Source organism: Ascaphus truei, unplaced genomic scaffold (genome assembly GCF_040206685.1).
Source record: "Ascaphus truei isolate aAscTru1 unplaced genomic scaffold, aAscTru1.hap1 HAP1_SCAFFOLD_564, whole genome shotgun sequence".
Classification (NCBI taxonomy): Eukaryota; Metazoa; Chordata; class Amphibia; order Anura; family Ascaphidae; genus Ascaphus; species Ascaphus truei.
This window is the reverse complement of record NW_027456896.1, coordinates 77,007-94,528: the sequence shown is the minus strand read 5'-3', so window position 1 is coordinate 94,528 and position 17,522 is coordinate 77,007. Positions and strand designations below refer to the sequence as shown.

General features: G+C 46.8%; 1 long non-coding RNA gene across 1 annotated transcript; it reads left to right on the top strand.

Moving 5' to 3' along the window:
- Nucleotides 1-556: 556 nt before the first annotated feature.
- Nucleotides 557-14,614, top strand: LOC142485354 (uncharacterized). The gene is made up of 3 exons (XR_012798398.1): nucleotides 557-1,569; nucleotides 3,794-4,012; nucleotides 14,066-14,614. It is a non-coding gene; the product is annotated as an uncharacterized LOC142485354 (long non-coding RNA).
- The last annotated feature ends 2,908 nt before the right edge of the window (nucleotides 14,615-17,522 follow it).

Sequence of the window (17,522 nt, the reverse complement as noted above, 5' to 3'; positions counted from 1 at the left end):
GCATTTATAGTAATTCAATTTTACTTTCATATACCTTCTAGATGAGATATCATTTGGAGCAATTGTTAATCTGGACACCTGTATGATATTGCCATGATACAATGCCTGGATGTTTGTTAAGCCAATGTCACAGTGATTCTGGCAGCAGCATTTAGGATAGAGTGTAGGGAAGACAGGTGAGAGGCAGGAAGGCCGGACAGCAGGAGGTTACAGTAATCGAGACGTGAGAGAATGAGGGCCTGTGTCAGAGTTTAAGCAGTTGAGCAACAGAGGAAAGGGCGTATCTTTGTAATATTGCGGAGGAAAAAGCGACAGGTTTTAGAAACGTTTTGAATGTGAGAGGAGAATGAGAGAGACGAGTCGAGTGTGACCCTAGGCAGCGTGCTTGGGCTACTGGGTGAATGATAGTACTTCCAACAGTAATGTGGAAGGAGGTAGTAGGGCCAGGTTTGGGAGGAAGTATGAGGAGCTCTGTTTTTGCCATGTTAAGTTTAAGTCGGCGGAGGGCCATCCAGGATGATATAGCAGAGAGACATTCAGAAACGTGTCTCACAGATATAGAGGTATACTGTTTATATTTGGGGATGTATGTATATTTTTATCTTGCACAGCATTAAACATAAGATCAGACATTAGGAATAGTCGCCCTCGACCCTAAGCCCCAATGAGCGATCTGTCGGCCGCGTCAGGGTCTGGGGCTTCATCCCCAGTGTCTGATCTTATGTATGTTTCCCGTATTGTGTTATAATCCCCTGTATTATATTGTTACATGTGTAAAGCACTACGTACATTGCTGGCATTATATAAATAAAATACACCCTTGCCAAACAAAAATGTCTGCCCCTTCTTGTATCATATCGCAGTTAAGAATTGTATTCATATCCCCTGAGGAAGTGTGGTTACCCACACGAAACGCGTAGGGCTGTTTTATTCTATTTTGGACACTTTTGCTGAGTACAAGCTGTTATATCGCTGAGCGCTTTTGTTGAGCGAAGTAGGGGCAAGGAGGTGCGGATCGCCATTTCCCTGAGGCTTCACTGGATTCACCAGTCCTGACGTCACACCCGGCGACGTCATTTCCGGTTTCGGCGCAACGGAGACGTCATTTCCGGTCCTCACCAGTAAGGAGTAACAGAGGGAATACACTGCCGTGTGAACCCTGCGACCCCCCCACACGTGGATTTCGGCTCACATTGACTTATGCGAATCTACATCTGCCGTCCTGTGAGTGTTATTCAGATTTTAACCCACCGGAGCGGCATATCAGCAACCTGTCCTACTTTTTATTTTCAATTATAATAAATTAACTTTTATCACTAGCTTTGCTTTAATGTTGTCTGTCTAGTTGTGTCTGTCTGTCTTGTCCCCCTGTGTCAGCCAGCTTGCATTTTCATGTCTGTGTAATCTGTTTAGCTGTGTTGCACTAAATTCTCTCTTCTTTTATTTCATGTTCCACATCCCCTGCATGAATTCCTAACGGAGCACTCAAAGATTCAGTGACTGTAGCACATCTTGGAATTGGGACTATTTCTACTGGACTTCCATCCATTGTGGACTGATCAGGCGCCGGTATCTCTCTTTCATTTATGCTGTTCATCTGATTGTACTATCAGGTTCACCAGGCTGCCTATCTACCAATAGGGTTCCCCCTCTTAACAGGGTACATTGTTATTCCCATTAGCGCTTTTTTACATCACCTTTTTTTCTTATATCGCAGTTAAGGACACAGCCTCAATGACACAAGCGCACACACAGATACATACATAGACCTATAATCACAATGGGGCAGATGCACCCAGCACCGGTACAGGGTCAGCGCACCCAGTCTGGTGTTAATTCTCTTTGACTTGAATAGGAGTTAATGGATCGGGTGTGCTGACCCTGTACCGGTGCTTGATGAATCTGCGCATGTGTCATTGAGGCCATGTCCTTAAACTGTGCTAGTTCCGATCAGGACACTGTGGCAAGGAAAAAATCGGAAGTCTTTGTGTGATAGTGACCTAATCGGCACTATTGCAGTATAATGAATAACCCTCATTGGGTGCCTATGTCTGTGCATGTATTTACGTATATACACATATAATGACAGCCTAACTCACTGGAATTACAGTAAGAAAGTATATATCAATATGATCACACGTCACAGACATTTCATATCACACTAGCGCCTGCGCCCACAGCCCGGGCCTCCACCAGGGGGCGACAGCTGGGACTCCAGTCCTGGTGCAGAGGGGGCCTCCTGGAAGGTGCTACAGAGGGGGCCTGCTGGAGGCTGTCTTTAGAGCTGCCTGTCTGAAGAGGCAGGCTTCCCTGACAGGCACCTCTCAGGGCAGCTCTGCAGGCCCCCTTAATCCTCCAGGGGAGCAGGTAGGCAGTGGGCTCCTTTCTCCCCCCCCACCCCTCTCTCTCCCCTCCTCTCTCCACCACCCCCCAATTTCCCCTCTCACCTTCTCCCTTTCTCCCCCTCCTTTCCTCCCCCCTCCTCTTTCTCTCCCCCATCCCCTCTCTCTCCCCATTAGAGGATAAGGAGGAGGTGCTGCACGAGAGACATGTTGTTGTTTAAATGATAACAAATAGAAAGAATGTGAAATTATAATAGTAATAATCCCAGAAGGGCAGGACATTACCTGGCCATGAATGGACGTAATTAACATATATAAGCACAACGTAATGTATAGCAGCCAGAGAATCGCTTTATTTGGGAAAAATTACAAGGTGGAATTGTTGCTGTAAACTGATAAAATCGAGTCTGCAAACGTCACAGCACCTGGGGAATTCTGGGTAACCGCGGTTGCCGGCGCATGTTATCTGTTTGGTAAATCCTAATATACAGCAGCTTCACAAAATAGTGCCAGCGTTCATGAGGAAGAACAGGGGTATGGGGCTATTAGAAGGGCCATTATAGGGGATGTGAGCTGCTTACAGAGCATTGGGATATAACCAGCCCCTAATAAAATCCCTGCATACTGTGTGTTCTGGGGAATTTGCAGTTATGTTTTTGGAGTTTAAGGGACTTATTAACCCTTTGAGTGCCACCGCCGCTACGGCACAGTGTGGTCATGTGGAAACAGATGAAGAGCGATCCTCCTCCATTTCCTCACTGGTTAGATCGCGCTCCATGGGAACACAGGAAGTGATCTAACCCAGAAAAACAACATGCACACACGTAGTCACTATGTCCTGGGGCACGCACAGGGTTAAATCCGCTCTGAAGCAGTGTCCGAAAACTCCCATTCACGTGAGCGGAGCATTTGGAATAATCCCCTTAATGAGGCAGATGGGGAGATGGAGGGGAGGGGGGCCATTATGCACAGAGGAAACGGTCCCAGAATTCCTGGCGCTGCCCCACGGTATCTTGTTTCTTTAAATTGATGATGTCATTTAAAAGGTGCAAACCCACGTAGTTATCCAAAGACAATCTCTGTAAAGAACGTTGATACTTTACCAAATGTAAACGGGCTAAAAGCAAAAAAATTGTTGATGGCCTTTAAATGGGTGGGATTGTCAATTGTTTCCTCTGCACTGAGCCCTCCCCCCTAATCCTAGGGCCAATCATAATAAGGGATGGAGAGAGGGGGCTATTCCTGTGCAAACACCTGTAGAACACAGTGACATCCCGCCCAAATCCCAGCTCCCCATGATGTGTGTGTATCAGTGTATTACTAAATGTGTGCAGTGGTTAAAGAGCATCAGATGCTGCATTAGGGCCCGAGGTTGACACCTTCTATTGAAGGCTAACCCGGAGATAACATCTGTTACATTTATCTTCTTTATACATGTTTATTTCTCCTAGCTTCGGCGGTGGCGTCTTCCGGCTCCTCCCGGCTTCCTCCCGGCTTCCTCCCGGCATCACCCCGGCTTCCTCCCGGCTTCCTCCCGGCTTCCTCCCGGCTTCCTCCCGGCATCCTCCCGGCATCCTCCCGGCTTCCTCCCGGCATCACCCCCTGCAAATCCCATCAACATGGCTGCGTGACGTCAAATGGGGCCACGTTGCCGCCCGGAGATTTACCAGGTAAACCCATAGCCCGGTAAAACCCATAAATAGCGGACTCGCGTTTTAACGGATCGCATTATTACGGGGTTTGTCTGTATGTGTGTGTGTGTGTGTGTGTGTGTATATATATATATATATATATAGGGGCCATGCACACATATATGTATATATATATATGTAGCCCCGAGGTAAATTTACACTTTCTGGCCCCCCTCCGCGAGTGCCGTGTGGTAGCGGGTGCCGCCGGAGGCTGCGACGGACCCGCCGGCACTTCGCGAGGGTGGGGGCCAGTGCAGGGAGCAGCGCGAGGTATTGCGGTGCAGGCCGGTTGCCGGGGACGCGATCGGGCCGTCGCTAGGGCCGCGATCGCGTTGCCACCGGCCCGGCTTGTAAAGGAGAGGGCGCCGCCATTGCGCGTTAGCTCGCGCATGCGCAGTAGGCGGCAAGCGCAGGGAAGGCTCCAGACAGGTCGCGCATGCGCAGGTAGGATCCCCAGAGCTAGGGAGAGATCGCGCGAGGGCAGGCATAGGGAGACAGAGATCAGGTGCTCCATTGCGGCCAATAGGGCTGGAGGAAGCTCAGCCCGGGAAAATAGATACATTTTCCCGGGCTTTGCTCAGGCAGTCAGGCAGAGGAGAAGGAAGGAGTAGGAAGGGTGTAGGGAGCGCGTGGCTCCTGCACCAGGTAAGGGTTCTCCTTAGGTCCCCAGGCAGGTCCCAATTCCCGGTAAGGGCAGGGGGTAACTGAAGAGGGACGGCCCTAGATAGGGAAGGTCACCCTTAGGTGTGTACTGCACCGACACACTTTATTCGAGCAAATACCCAGTATGTACCTGGCAGATACCTGGAATGCGCCGCTCCTCACCTCTGACAAGCCCCGTTGCGTTTGCCTTCCCAGCCTGGGTTCATGCCTGGCTGACGGGCGGCTGATCTGTTAAATGATAATGATTAGGATTTAATAGGCTGCAATGCTTCGCGTGTCTACCAGATGGCATAAATTCCTGAATTGTAATGCAGTATATATATATATACTGTGCAGTATTGCAGCCAGCAGGAATAAAATGCTTCAATCCCTGCTTGGAAAATACCTCAATGCACTCGGGCAGAAAACAGTCACAAACCTCAATACACCCGGGTATACCCGAATTCGTGGGACTAGCCGAGCTCGAATAAAGTGTGTCGCCAGTGTAGGTGCAGGTTTGGCAGTGCCACAGCGGGTAGTGCTGTGCGCACTGGCAAATAGGCACAGAGTGTGTGCAGTGGATTTGCTGCGGGGATTCAGGTGGCTGTGTACGAATGCAGCTGTGTGTGTGTGTTGCTGCATGTGCTGGGCGCAGTGTGTGCAGCGTGGGTGGATGTCTGCAGGCTGACGGTGAGAGCTGTGTGTCTGCTGCAGGCTGTTAGGAGTAGCAAGTAGTTAGTAGTTACAGATAGGACTGGGTAGCTAGGGGAGGGGGCAGGTTATTACTCCGCAGGCCCTAGGAGTTTTCCCCAAGCCACCCCAGGTTGCGGTTCATCAGGGACAGGCCCTAGGTTAGGGTTCCTGTCACGTTAAGGATAGATAGGGATAGCGGCGGTTGCTGTTCCCGTGAGACGGTGTGTTACCGAGAGACGGTTGTTTTCCCGTGAAGCGGTGGGACCCTCGTTGGGGTCCTGGAGAAGTACCTGGATAGGATCAGACGGAGGCTTCGCACGTCTGACCCTTTTAGAAGAGTGTAGCAGGCCCGAGCATCGAAGTGCTCGGAAGGTATTTCTACACATGTGCACCAACAGGCCTAATAGATCATTTAGTGACTGCGCAGTCACCCACGACCTCCGTAGGAGTACGGGACATTGGGTGTGGGGGATCACAGGACACTGGGTGTGAACACCAGACATTGGGCTGAGGTGATATGGTTAAGGTGATGCGGATAGAGCATGATGTTATGTAATGTGTTATATGTTCTCAAGTAAAGTGTTAGTTATTGTTTTATCGTATACGTGTGTTATTGTATTTCTTACCCAGGGCTATCTTTCATAACGGGGATCCTGGGTAAGTGGAGGCGCTGCACCAGGTAAATGGTAAGGGTTTCCCCAGGCTCCCAGCTAGCGGAGGCTCAGATCTCCTGGAGCCACAGGTGTTATACAGTTACCAGTAGTCCCTTAGAAGAGGTGTGCCGCAAGGAAAGGGACCGGTTAGACCACAGGGGCCAATGTGAGATTGGGTGGGTCAGGCCGGTTCACAAAAAGGGCTACATATATATATATATGCAAATATAACTGTATGCTCATCTGCATGTCTTAGGCAGGTCTGCAACCCCGCCTTTCCCCATTATCACCCAGCATACAGCACTTCCACTGCAGCAAGGGATTCTGGGAAATGACATGCAAATGAGCACACAGTGTCACTTTTTGCCTCAATAACCATTTTTAACATGGTTTCCTATAGGCTTAAGCTTGCTGCATGGTCACAGCTTTGAGCACAGCCAGGGTTAAGGTGCATACCCAGAAAACCACCCACAGACAGCCGTTTCGACCTTGATGGGTCTCATCAGTGTGGGGTTGATTTTACTGGGAATGCAAGAGAGGCTATGGGATAGGCTAAACCATAATACTGAGTTGTGACCATGCAGCAAGCTTAAGCCTATAGGGAACCATGTTAAAAATGGTTATTGAGGCAAAAAGTGACACTGTGTGCTCATTTGCATGTCATTTCCCAGAATCCCTTGCTGCAGTGGAAGTGCTGTATGCTGGGTGATAATGGGGAAAGGCGGGGTTGCAGACCTGCCTAAGACATGCAGATGAGCATACAGTTATATTTGCATATTTGCTTTCCTGTGGAGGGTTTTTGTCACTTTTTTTACTCACCATAACTTAACTCAGCTGCAGTCGGTCCCTCTCATTAGCCGTGTCGTCCAGCAGCCTGTGGGTATCAGCCATCTCGATTTCATAGCGCAATGTCAGGCAAGCCACCTGACGGACGGTCACCTCCTCCCTCTCGGCGAGTTGTATTTTGCGCTCAGCAATCTGCGTCTGCAGCTCTTCAATTTGATCCTGCAAATCCCCTCTCAGGGCCTTCACCTCTTCCCGGTGCTTGCTCTGGGCTTGCGTCAGCGCCGCCTTCATCTTTTGGAGCTCTGTAGTTTTTGTCGCCAGTATCGCCGTTGCTTCTGTTTTCCAGGCTTCTTTCTCCTTGGCATACTGACTCATGGAGATGGAGTTGCCTCTCTGCTTCTCCAGCTCTTGCTCCAGTCTCTGGACCTTTTCGCGCTCCCTCTCACACAGAATCACCTGGCTTTCAAGCTCCGCCCCCAGCGATGCTCTTGTGGCGTACAGCGTGGCCCTCAGCTCCTCATGCTGTTCTGTGGGGACATACTGGGTACTCAGCCGTTCCTGTAGCACTTGCTGCTTCTCCTTGGCCGCTTGCAGACTTGCATGTAGCTCTTGCAGCTGGCTCTGCCATAGGTGCGCGGCTTGTGTGTGCTGCGCCAGGGAGACACGTTGCATCCTCTCTGCATTCTGCAGTGCTTCCTGCACCTCTAATTTTTCTTGCGCCAATTGTGCCTTCACTTTCTGCGCTTGGTGAAGCTTCTCAGTCCCATCACTGACCTGACCGGTCAGGTTTAAAACCTCTTCTTTCAGGTTTATATTCTCCATTTTCACAGTCTCTATATCCCTTAAGACCGTCTCATTGGCTTTCTTCAAAGTACCCAGCTCTGTTTTGAGCGCGCTAGCTTCTTGGTGAGAAACTTCTAAGTCTTTGATGAAGTTTTGCACATCTCGGTGGTTTGCTGACGCCTGTTGTCCTGATATCGCAGGCTCAAGTGGTTCGGTCACTTCCACTGTGACTGGAGAAATATTTTTATTTTTCTTCTTTCTCTTTGTTTTATTAGTTCCAGAGACATCAGTGGTACTGGGCACACACACACACTGGACACTTTTGCAGCTTCCATCTGCGGGTTCGTCTCTCTTCTCGGGCCCACATATGCGTCGTCATCATAATCATCATATGGCCTGAAGGGACACTGTTTTGTATGGTTATGTACATTGGAAAACTGACAAATGACGGTGGCCATTTTAAAACCCCGTTTTTTTTTTTCCACGCCCGACGAGGCAGACTTTGCACAACACACGTAAGTTGTTCTTGCTTTACAATATTTGAACCTTCTGGGTTCTTCTTAGGGCAACTTCTTTGCAAAAATTCATTTTCACTTTCTTTTTTTACCAGACAGGGCAACCTTTGCTCACAGCACTTGCTAGCTGCAAATTCACTCACTTCAGCAAAAGGCATTAGCTTTACACAGCAATCCTTTCATACCCGACGGGTCAAAATTTACACTCAGCGCTTGCTAGCAGTAACTTCCATGCTTCAGCAAAAATCATTTTTTTTTTCCCGCTTGAGTTCAGTGTCTCAACACATCTTCATCTACTGACCCCCAGAGGCGTAGCATCCCACTTCTGACACCACCTGTGGCAGGACGGCCTCGCGGCGGGGTCAGTAAGACGCTTGACACGATGGGAAACTTTAAACACTAGTGGTTTATTAGCCACAACCAAAATAAGTACGGGTGCACTGTCCCTTTAAGAAACTACTTTCTTGCAAATTAAAGCCTAGTCCCGTTAGGGACACTAACTCACTTCTTGAGCCCTTACTAACAGGACAGCCAGCTAATCTGGTCATGCCCAAAACATGCTACACAAACGATAACCAATAAGCATAATTAGCCACAGAACGGTATCATCTATTTATTTTTTGATTATTGAAGCTCGGCTAACACGGTACTGATACCTCTACATGTATATATATATATATATATATATATATATATATATATACATGTATATACATGTAGAGGTATCAGTACCGTGTTAGCCGAGCTTCAATAATCAAAAAATAAATAGATGATACCGTTCTGTGGCTAACGAAATGCTTTTATTTGTGCGAGCTTTCGAGATACACTGATCTCTTCTTCCGGCGATGTTACAATAAATGAAGCAAGCATTACTTAAAAACAGTGTCTCTTGGAATGTTATCTGTGCTGTTCCTTCCCCCGGTGTGGATGTGTTTTATGGCTAGAGGTGTCAAAGGGTAACTGAAAGCAAGTGAAGAAAGAGTGTGTATGTGTATCAGTGTGAATAAAAATGACTGGAGAGCCCACAGTATATACAGTGCTTTACAAAAGGTGTGTGTGGAGTGGGAGTGGATATAAATGGTGTGGGCAGGTGTGGAAATGTGAGAGATTGTTGAAGCTCGGCTAACACGGTACTGATACCTCTACATATACATATATATATATATATATATATATATATATATATAATCAAAAAAATAAAAAAATAAATAGATGATACCGTTCTGTGGCTAACGAAATGCTTTTATTTGTGCGAGCTTTCGAGATACACTGATCTCTTCTTCCGGCGATGTTACAATGAATGAAGCAAAAGGTAAACTTAAAAACAGTGTCTCTTGGAATGTTATCTGTGCTGTTCCTTCCCCCGGTGTGGATGTGTTTTATGGCTAGAGGTGTCAAATGGTTACTGTGAAAGCAAGTGAAGAAAGAGTGTGTATGTGTATCAGTGTGAATCAAAATGAATGGAGAGCCCACAGTATATACAGTGCTTTACACAAGGTGTGTGTGGAGTGGGACTGGATATAAATGGTGTGGGTGGGTGTGCAAATGTGAGAGTTAGTAGCACAACTAAAAGTGTGTGTGGATACTTAGTGGTCTCTATTGGTGTATAGGGATGGAAAAACAAGGAGTATTAGTATGTGTGAGAGACAGCTGTGTGTGCATACATATAGCACAGTATGCACAGACATGGCCTTTAGCGCTTATGGGACGAGAGTTCACTACTGTCAGTAATGACTCATAAAATTTCGATCTCTGTTTAGGCCACTGCTAAGTGTCCCGAACAGTTGCATAAATTTGTATTCATGCAACGTCTCTCTTTCGGGGTTTTAAGATTACCTTTGAGTATGGCAACCCTCAGATCGTTCATCTTATGGCCAGAGTCAGAGAAATGTTCGCCAACAGGACTGTCTCTTGTTCCGCGTGTGATGCTGTGGCGATGCAGGTTCATTCTCTTGTTTAGCCCCTGTCCTGTCTCACCTATGTAGTAGCAGCCCCCTGGGCATTTCATGCACATGATGAGGTACACGACATTGCTGGAGGAACAGGTGAACCCTCCTCTGATTTTGTATTCCCGATTCTTGTGTGGTATTTGTATTGTGTCCGCTGTGTAGAGCATTGCGCAGGTTTTGCATCTTGGGTCCTGGCATGGTTTTGTCCCGCATTCAGTTGTACTGCTGAATACTTTACTCCTCACCATAATATTCTTGAGATTATGGGGTTATCTGTATGATAATAAGGGTGCTTCAGGGAAGACCTGTTGCAGTCTTGTATCTTCCTGGAGGATGGGTTGTAGTTTCATGGCGATCTTGCGTAGGACTCCTAGGTGTGGGTTATATGTGACCACCAAAGGAACCCTGTCGCTTGTCTCCTTCTGTTTGTATTCAAGGAGATCACTTCTTGGTATTCTGGTGGCTTTGTGAATTTGCTGGTCTACAATTCTGTGGTTATATCCACGGTTTATAAAGTCTGATCTCAAGGCTTTAATCCGCTAGTCTCTGTCTGCTGTGTCGGAGCATATCCGGTTGTATCGTATGGCTTGACTGTAGATGGTTGCATGTTTGGTGTGTGTCGGGTGGAAGCTGTTGTCCCTCAAATAGCTGGCTCTGTCTGTAGGTTTGCGGTATACAGAAGTCTGTAGTTGGTTGTTTTTTATAGTAATGGTGTTGTCTAGAAAATGTACTTCATCCGGGGAATGGGTGAGTTTGAGGTTGATGGTCGGGTGGAAAGTATTGAAGTTGTCATAGAACTGTAGGAGGTCCTGTTCGCCAGAGGTCCAAATCAGGAGGATGTCATCGATGTAGCGAAGGTATGTAAGGGGTTTCAAGTGACAGGTGGACAGAAAGTCACTTTCCAGTTTTGCGCAGAACAGATTGGCATACTGTGGCGCCATCCGAGTACCCATAGCAGTCCCGGTTGTCTGGAGGTATGTGTCATTTCCAAATGTGAAGTAGTTATGGGTCAGAATAAATTCAATGCATTTAGTCACTGTCTCTGTGAGTGGCTCCTGCGATCCCAGAAAGTATCTGCAGGCTGAAATCCCATCCTCGTGGGGGATGTTTGTATAAAGTGACTCTACAGAAATAGTTGCTAGTAGTGTTCCTGTAGGGAGGGGGCCAATGACATTCCGTTTGTTTAGCAGGTCGGTGGTATCCTGGATATAGCTGGGTGTGTTCCTGACAAGTGGTTTTAGAATGCCCTCCACCCAGCCAGAAATATTTGTATATGTATATGTATAAATATAAATATGTATATGTATAAATATCTAATAAGTAAATGTACAGGTTAATAAAAGCTTCAGTCAGACTTAGAACTTTGCAACTAATATTGACAGATTTACTATAAATCATTCTTCCTGTTATTACACAGGTTATTAAGAATTTATATTAGCGTTAGGGACCCCTGAATTGTGGTCTGCCGTGACGTTGGCTCAGGGGCTTACAACAATTTTGGCCAAAAATGTCAAACTAAAAGACCATTTTACTTAATAGATATTTATACATATATTTTTAGGCACTGTACCGTGTATGATTTTCACTGGATGTGCTAAAACTGAGCTGTGTCTGTGTTTTATGTGCTGTCTCTGGTTTTAAATATATATTGCCATGCTCAGTAGCACTCCTCTGTGACATTCATATGCTTATATATATGTTGTGGTTATTTTGGGGGTTCAATAGGAGCTTGTTAGGTGTCCAGTATATTTTACAATTGTGTTTCAGCTAGTCCTGGCTGATTGGACAACAACAACATGAACCCGCCTCCGGCTTATTTTTTATTTCTCCAGCGCGAGCGCGGGATATTTAAAAAACACATGTATGCTGCTTGGGCCAATATTTACTCGCCCGGGGGTTAAATCCACCCGCCCCGGGAGAGTAAATGTATATAATTGTCGAACACTGTATATATATATATATATATATATATAAAATCAAAAAATTAATAGATGATACCGTTCTGTGGCTAACGAAATGCTTTTATTTGTGCGAGCTTTCGAGATACACTGATCTCTTCTTCCGGCGATGTTACAATAATGAAGCAAGCAAAAGGTATACTTAAAAACAGTGTCTCTTGGAATGTTATCTGTGCTTGTCCCTCCCCCAGTGTGGATGTGTTTTATGGCTAGAGGTGTCAAAAGGTTCCTGAAAGCAAGTGATGTAAGAGTGTGTGTGTGAATATAAATGAATGGAGAGCCCACAGTATATACAGTGCTTTACAAAAGGTGTGTGTGGAGTGGGAGTGGATATAAATGGTGTGGGCAGGTGTGGAAATGTGAGAGATTGTTGAAGCTCGGCTAACACGGTACTGATACCTCTACATATACATATATATATATATATAAAGCAGAAAATAGCCGTGTTAGTCCAGTTGCGATAGTGCAGAATAAATGAGTTCTTCAGTATTAGGTGATACCTTTTTTATTGGACTAACAATTTATGTCATAGGACAAGCTTTCGAGAGTTATCCTCTCTTCTTCAGGTCAAGCAATACTGATATACAAAGGTTTCAATGGCTAAAACAGTGTAGAGAGAGGGGGGGGGAAACCAGCAGATATTTACTGTAGATAATGTAGGGTGTTAAATGTGTTTGAAGCCATGGAACGGTGTCAAAGAAAGGTGGGGAGGGGTAGGGATACAGGGGGGGAGAGAGAAAGTGTGAATAAGAATAGAGGCAAGCAGGATAATTACAAGCAATTTTGATAGGGTGTGAGAAAACCCATGTCCGCATTAAGTCCTTTGGTTTTGGTGTCAAAGAGTCTTATCATTCTGAGTTCAAATGTTTTCCGTTCTTGGGTGCTTTTAAACATTCCATTGAGGATTTTGATTTTTAGATCATTTATGGAATGATCTGGTTGTGAGAAGTGATGTCCCACAGGTGAGCAGTATCTTCCCTCTTCGTGATGGAGTATGGAGTGTCTGTGCATATTCATTCTTCCTTGTAGTTTTTGGCTGGTTTCCCCAATGTAGCAAACTTGGTCACATTTGTTGCATTGAATCATATACACTATATTCCTGGATGTGCAGCTGTATGATCCTTTAACATTGAATGTTCTATGGTTGTGACTGGCTGTGGGATCTTGGCAAATATGTTTGCAGAGTTTGCAGCGTTTGTTGCTGCACGGCTTTGTGCCATTATCCATGTCTTTAAAATCGTTGTGAAGTTTTCTGCTGACTAATTTCTGATTGAGGTTTGGTGGTTGCCGGAACGCAAGAATGGGAGGTTTGGGAAAGATTTCTTTTAATGTTGCATCCTCTGTCAGCATGAGTTGCACATCTTTGATTATTTTTCGTATGCCCTCTAGGGTAGGGTTGTATGTGGTCACTAGTGGTATGCGTGTGGTAGGTTCTTTCTGTCTGTATTGTAGCAGGTGTTCTCGTGGGGCTTTTATTGCAGATGTGATAGTTTTGGCAATGGTCTTTGGTTTGTATCCCTTCTGTCTGAACGATTCGGTCAGGGTTGTGAGATGCCTGTTTCTGTCTTCAGTGTCAGAGCATATGCGGTGGTGTCTTATAGCCTGGATGTGTATGATACCTTCTTTTGTATGAGTGTGATGGAAGCTGGAGTTGTGGAGGTAACTGCATCTGTCAGTTGGTTTCTTGTATACAGATGTGTGTAGTTTGCCATCTTTCAGTGTTACTGTAGTATCTATATATATATATATATATATATATATATATATATATATATATATATTGTATAGCGCACACACACCCACACACACAACGTTTTATTCAACTTTTTAATTGATCATTTGTAGAGAAAATGAACAATGTCGCTATTTTTCAAAATGTAACATCTCTACTAGTGTAAAATGATACTTCATATAAAGCAGGTTATGGGACACAGTATTATCACAAGCTGCTAACATCTGACATGGCTCAGAGTCTGCGTGACATACAGAACATTCTCATTCTAAATTTCAAAAAATATTGTGTTGATTTCTGACCTGATTTCCGTGGTTACAGCTGAACCGCTCTGTGCCTGGGTTCTACTGCATGTCATCACTTTCTGCCATAACCAGCTGACGGTGGATCTGCAAGGAGTTCAACGCTCATTGGCATCAAATCTGTGGCTTGGTTAACGTATTACAGTATTTCTCCAGCTTTTTCTTGTATTGTTTTTAAATAGATTATTTTTGTTTAGTTTATTAGATTATATTGCTTAGTACAATAATTATATTAATTAGTTTAATAGATATTTAGTATAATAGATTATATTTCTTAGTTTAATAGATATTTCTTCGTAAAGTAGATTATATTAACTAGTATTTAAGTCTCCACTTAAGTCCCTCCACTCCCCCGCTCCACTCCCACCTCCACCCTCCCCTGTCCCCCCTCCATTCCCCACCCTCCACTCCTCCCCTACCCCCTCCACTCCTCCCCTCCCTCTCCCCCCTCCACTCCCAACCTCCACTCCCCTCCACCCTCCACTCCCCCCCTCCACCCTCCTTTCCCCCCCTCCACCCTCCACTTTACCCCCCTCCACCCTCCACTTTACCCCCCTCCACCCTCCTCTCCCCCCCTCCACCCTCCTCTCCCCCCCCTCCACTTCACCCCCCTCCACTCCTCCACCCTCCACTCCCCCCCCCTCCACTCCCCCCCTCCACTCCACCACTTCCCCCACTCCACTCCACCCCTTCCCCCCCTCCACTTCCCCTCCTCCCCTTCCCGCCTCCCCCCTCCCGCCTCTGCTTTTCACCCGGCCGCCTCTGCCTCACAGCTGCCGCACGCACTCAACACACACCTGTCCTCACTCACACACCCGCCACACACCTGCTGCCTCCCGCCCATACGCACCAACATCACTGACCCGCCACCTCACACCCTCCACTCCACTATTTAAGTCTCCCCCTCAGAGCCCCATTTCACATCTTTTTGGAGTCGCTTATTTTTTAGATCCCTCGGACCCAAACCGCCCGTGAGTGATTTCTAAAAGGGGTCAGCTAAGAAAGTTCGGATCAAGAGGAGCCGCACAGTTTAAAGGCAGAACATTTCCAAGGGAGATGGAGACACCTGAGGTAAGATCTGATTAAAGGACAAATTTTGGGGAAGGAAAGGGTGACGGGGGAGTGTAAAAGGGGGGTGAGAGAGCAAGGTGGTGTGTGAGATTGGGGCAGCGCAAGAGAACGCAAAAATGATGGGGATTTGCTGCACACCAAAAAAAAACAATAAGTAGTGATACCTTTACCGGTGCCCCTTAGTCTCAGGGAAGACCGGCATTTCGTCCAATGTATACAATATGATTGATGGAAAAGGGCACACGGATTTGAATCAAAAAAGATCATTTATTGTGCCACAGACTACAATGTTTCGGCTGCTGGCCTTTCTTTACTGGCTTTAGTGTGTTTATCCACTTTACCTGGGAAAGGCCAGCAGGCCGAAATGTTGTAGTCTATGGCAGTGCAAGAGAAAACAGGTTGGGGGGGGGATGTCTCGCAAGGTCGCTGACCCATGGGTGAGGGTCCCCGGTGGAAACTAGTCCTGGGCCCCTGGAAAGCTGTCTGTAGCCCTGGTCATACTAGCTGAGTAACATGTAGAAAGGACACGTATGTTCAGAATGAGTTAGCATGGTATTTTGAGAGGCATCATAGCAGGTAATACTGAGCTCTGCAAGGTCTGTCAGTATGAGGAAGGGTCCAATGGAGGAGTTGGAGGGTCCCAGAATATCTCTTAAAGCAGGGGTGCTCAAATCGAGGGGCGCAACATTTTCTTGCGGAGGAGGGGCTTGGCGCTTACAGAGGCCCCTCGCTATTCCCCACAGCATTTAAATTAAATGCCGGCGATCGCGCGTAAGGCCTCTGTAAGCTCCCTTTCCTTGTCTCCAGCGGCTTCTGGCGACAGCAACATGGCGTCAAATGACACTGTGAGGTCACATGATGTGGCGTTGCCATAGCAAAGTGATATCACATATATACGTCAGAACGCCGGAGACAAGGTAAAGAGGAGGGGGGGGGGGGGGAGCAGGGGAAAAAGGTTGCACAACCCTGACTTAAAGCATTGTCCTGCATACAGATCGAAGAATTGATATGCCAAGAGGAGCCGAAAATAACACCGAAAAGAATACCGTTTCGGGTGAGGAAGGTGAGTGATGAAATAGCCGTCACTGTGTAACTCTTCCAGTTACCTGCAACTTCATGCAGAGAAATAGCAACGCTTGTTTTTAACGTGTTAAGCGCCAATGGGGAACTCACCTGCTGAGAGGTTAAGGGAGTTACTAACCCAAACTCAGCGACGTTTCTGTGTCTCTGTGATAACTCCCCCAGGACATGCCTGAAAACCAGAGGTAACTCAATGAATTTTTTCCTGGGGAAACATTTGATAAAATAGAAACATGACCTCGGAGACTGTGAGACCACCCCCCTCCCCCCTCCCCCCCCCTCTTCCCTTCTACACTTGGCGTCCCAAACCCCACCATAACCAATACATAAATAACCACAAACACGAGGTCTGGCGATGCGAGGCCGCGGCTTTCTATTAAAACTTCAATTAACCTAATAAGTGCCAACCCCCTGCCGGAGTGCTCGCTCATTGGGTAAAGGCCAAAGGTACCTGATCCAATGGCCGTAACTCCCCCTACCCGGCCGTCTGGCGATAACGTGCCCCAGGAACGCACACGTGTAAATAAGCCGCGCCCACTCGCCACTCCCACCACCTTTTATTTTATTTCTGTTATTCATTTTCATTGTTTATTTATTCTTTTTTTTATTTTAAACACGTACAACCAACATATTTACCAATATTCACAATAAAGGGCAGAGTGGGCGGGACTCTCATGGCAGGGCGTAGGCTGACCCCGCGCCTCTGTCTAATTCTAACCTCCCTGGCCCTTCCCCCGGCCGTGTCACCCTCACTGCCAGGGGAGGGGGGAGGGAGAGGCCAGTGGGGACATAGTCCACACTCACAGGTAAGGGAGAGCCTAGTCCCACAGGTCATAGCGCCCGGTCACCGAAGGCTCAATGCTACTTTTCTGGGTTATTTTGAAGCAAGTTACACTGGGGAATATTTAGGGGTCACCCAGACACAGAGAGAACATTTAGGGGTCTCACCAGACACAGAGAGAACATTTAGTGGTCACCAAGACACAGAGAGAACATTTAGGGGTCTCACTAGACACAGAGAGAACATTTAGGGGTCTCCCCAGACACAGAGAGAACATTTAGGGATCTCACCAGACACAGAGAGAACATTTAGGGGTCTCCCCAGGCACAGAGAGAACATTTAGGGGTCTCTCCAGATAAAGAGAGAACATTTAGGGGTCTCTCCAGATACAGAGAGAATATTTAGGGGTCTCTCCAGACACAGAGAGAACATTTAGGGGTCTCCCTAGACACAGAGAACATTTAGGGGTCTCTCCAGACACAGAGAACCCCACACACTTAGATCCCAAAACCTCAGCCTTTCCCAAACTACAGGCGGAGGGGTC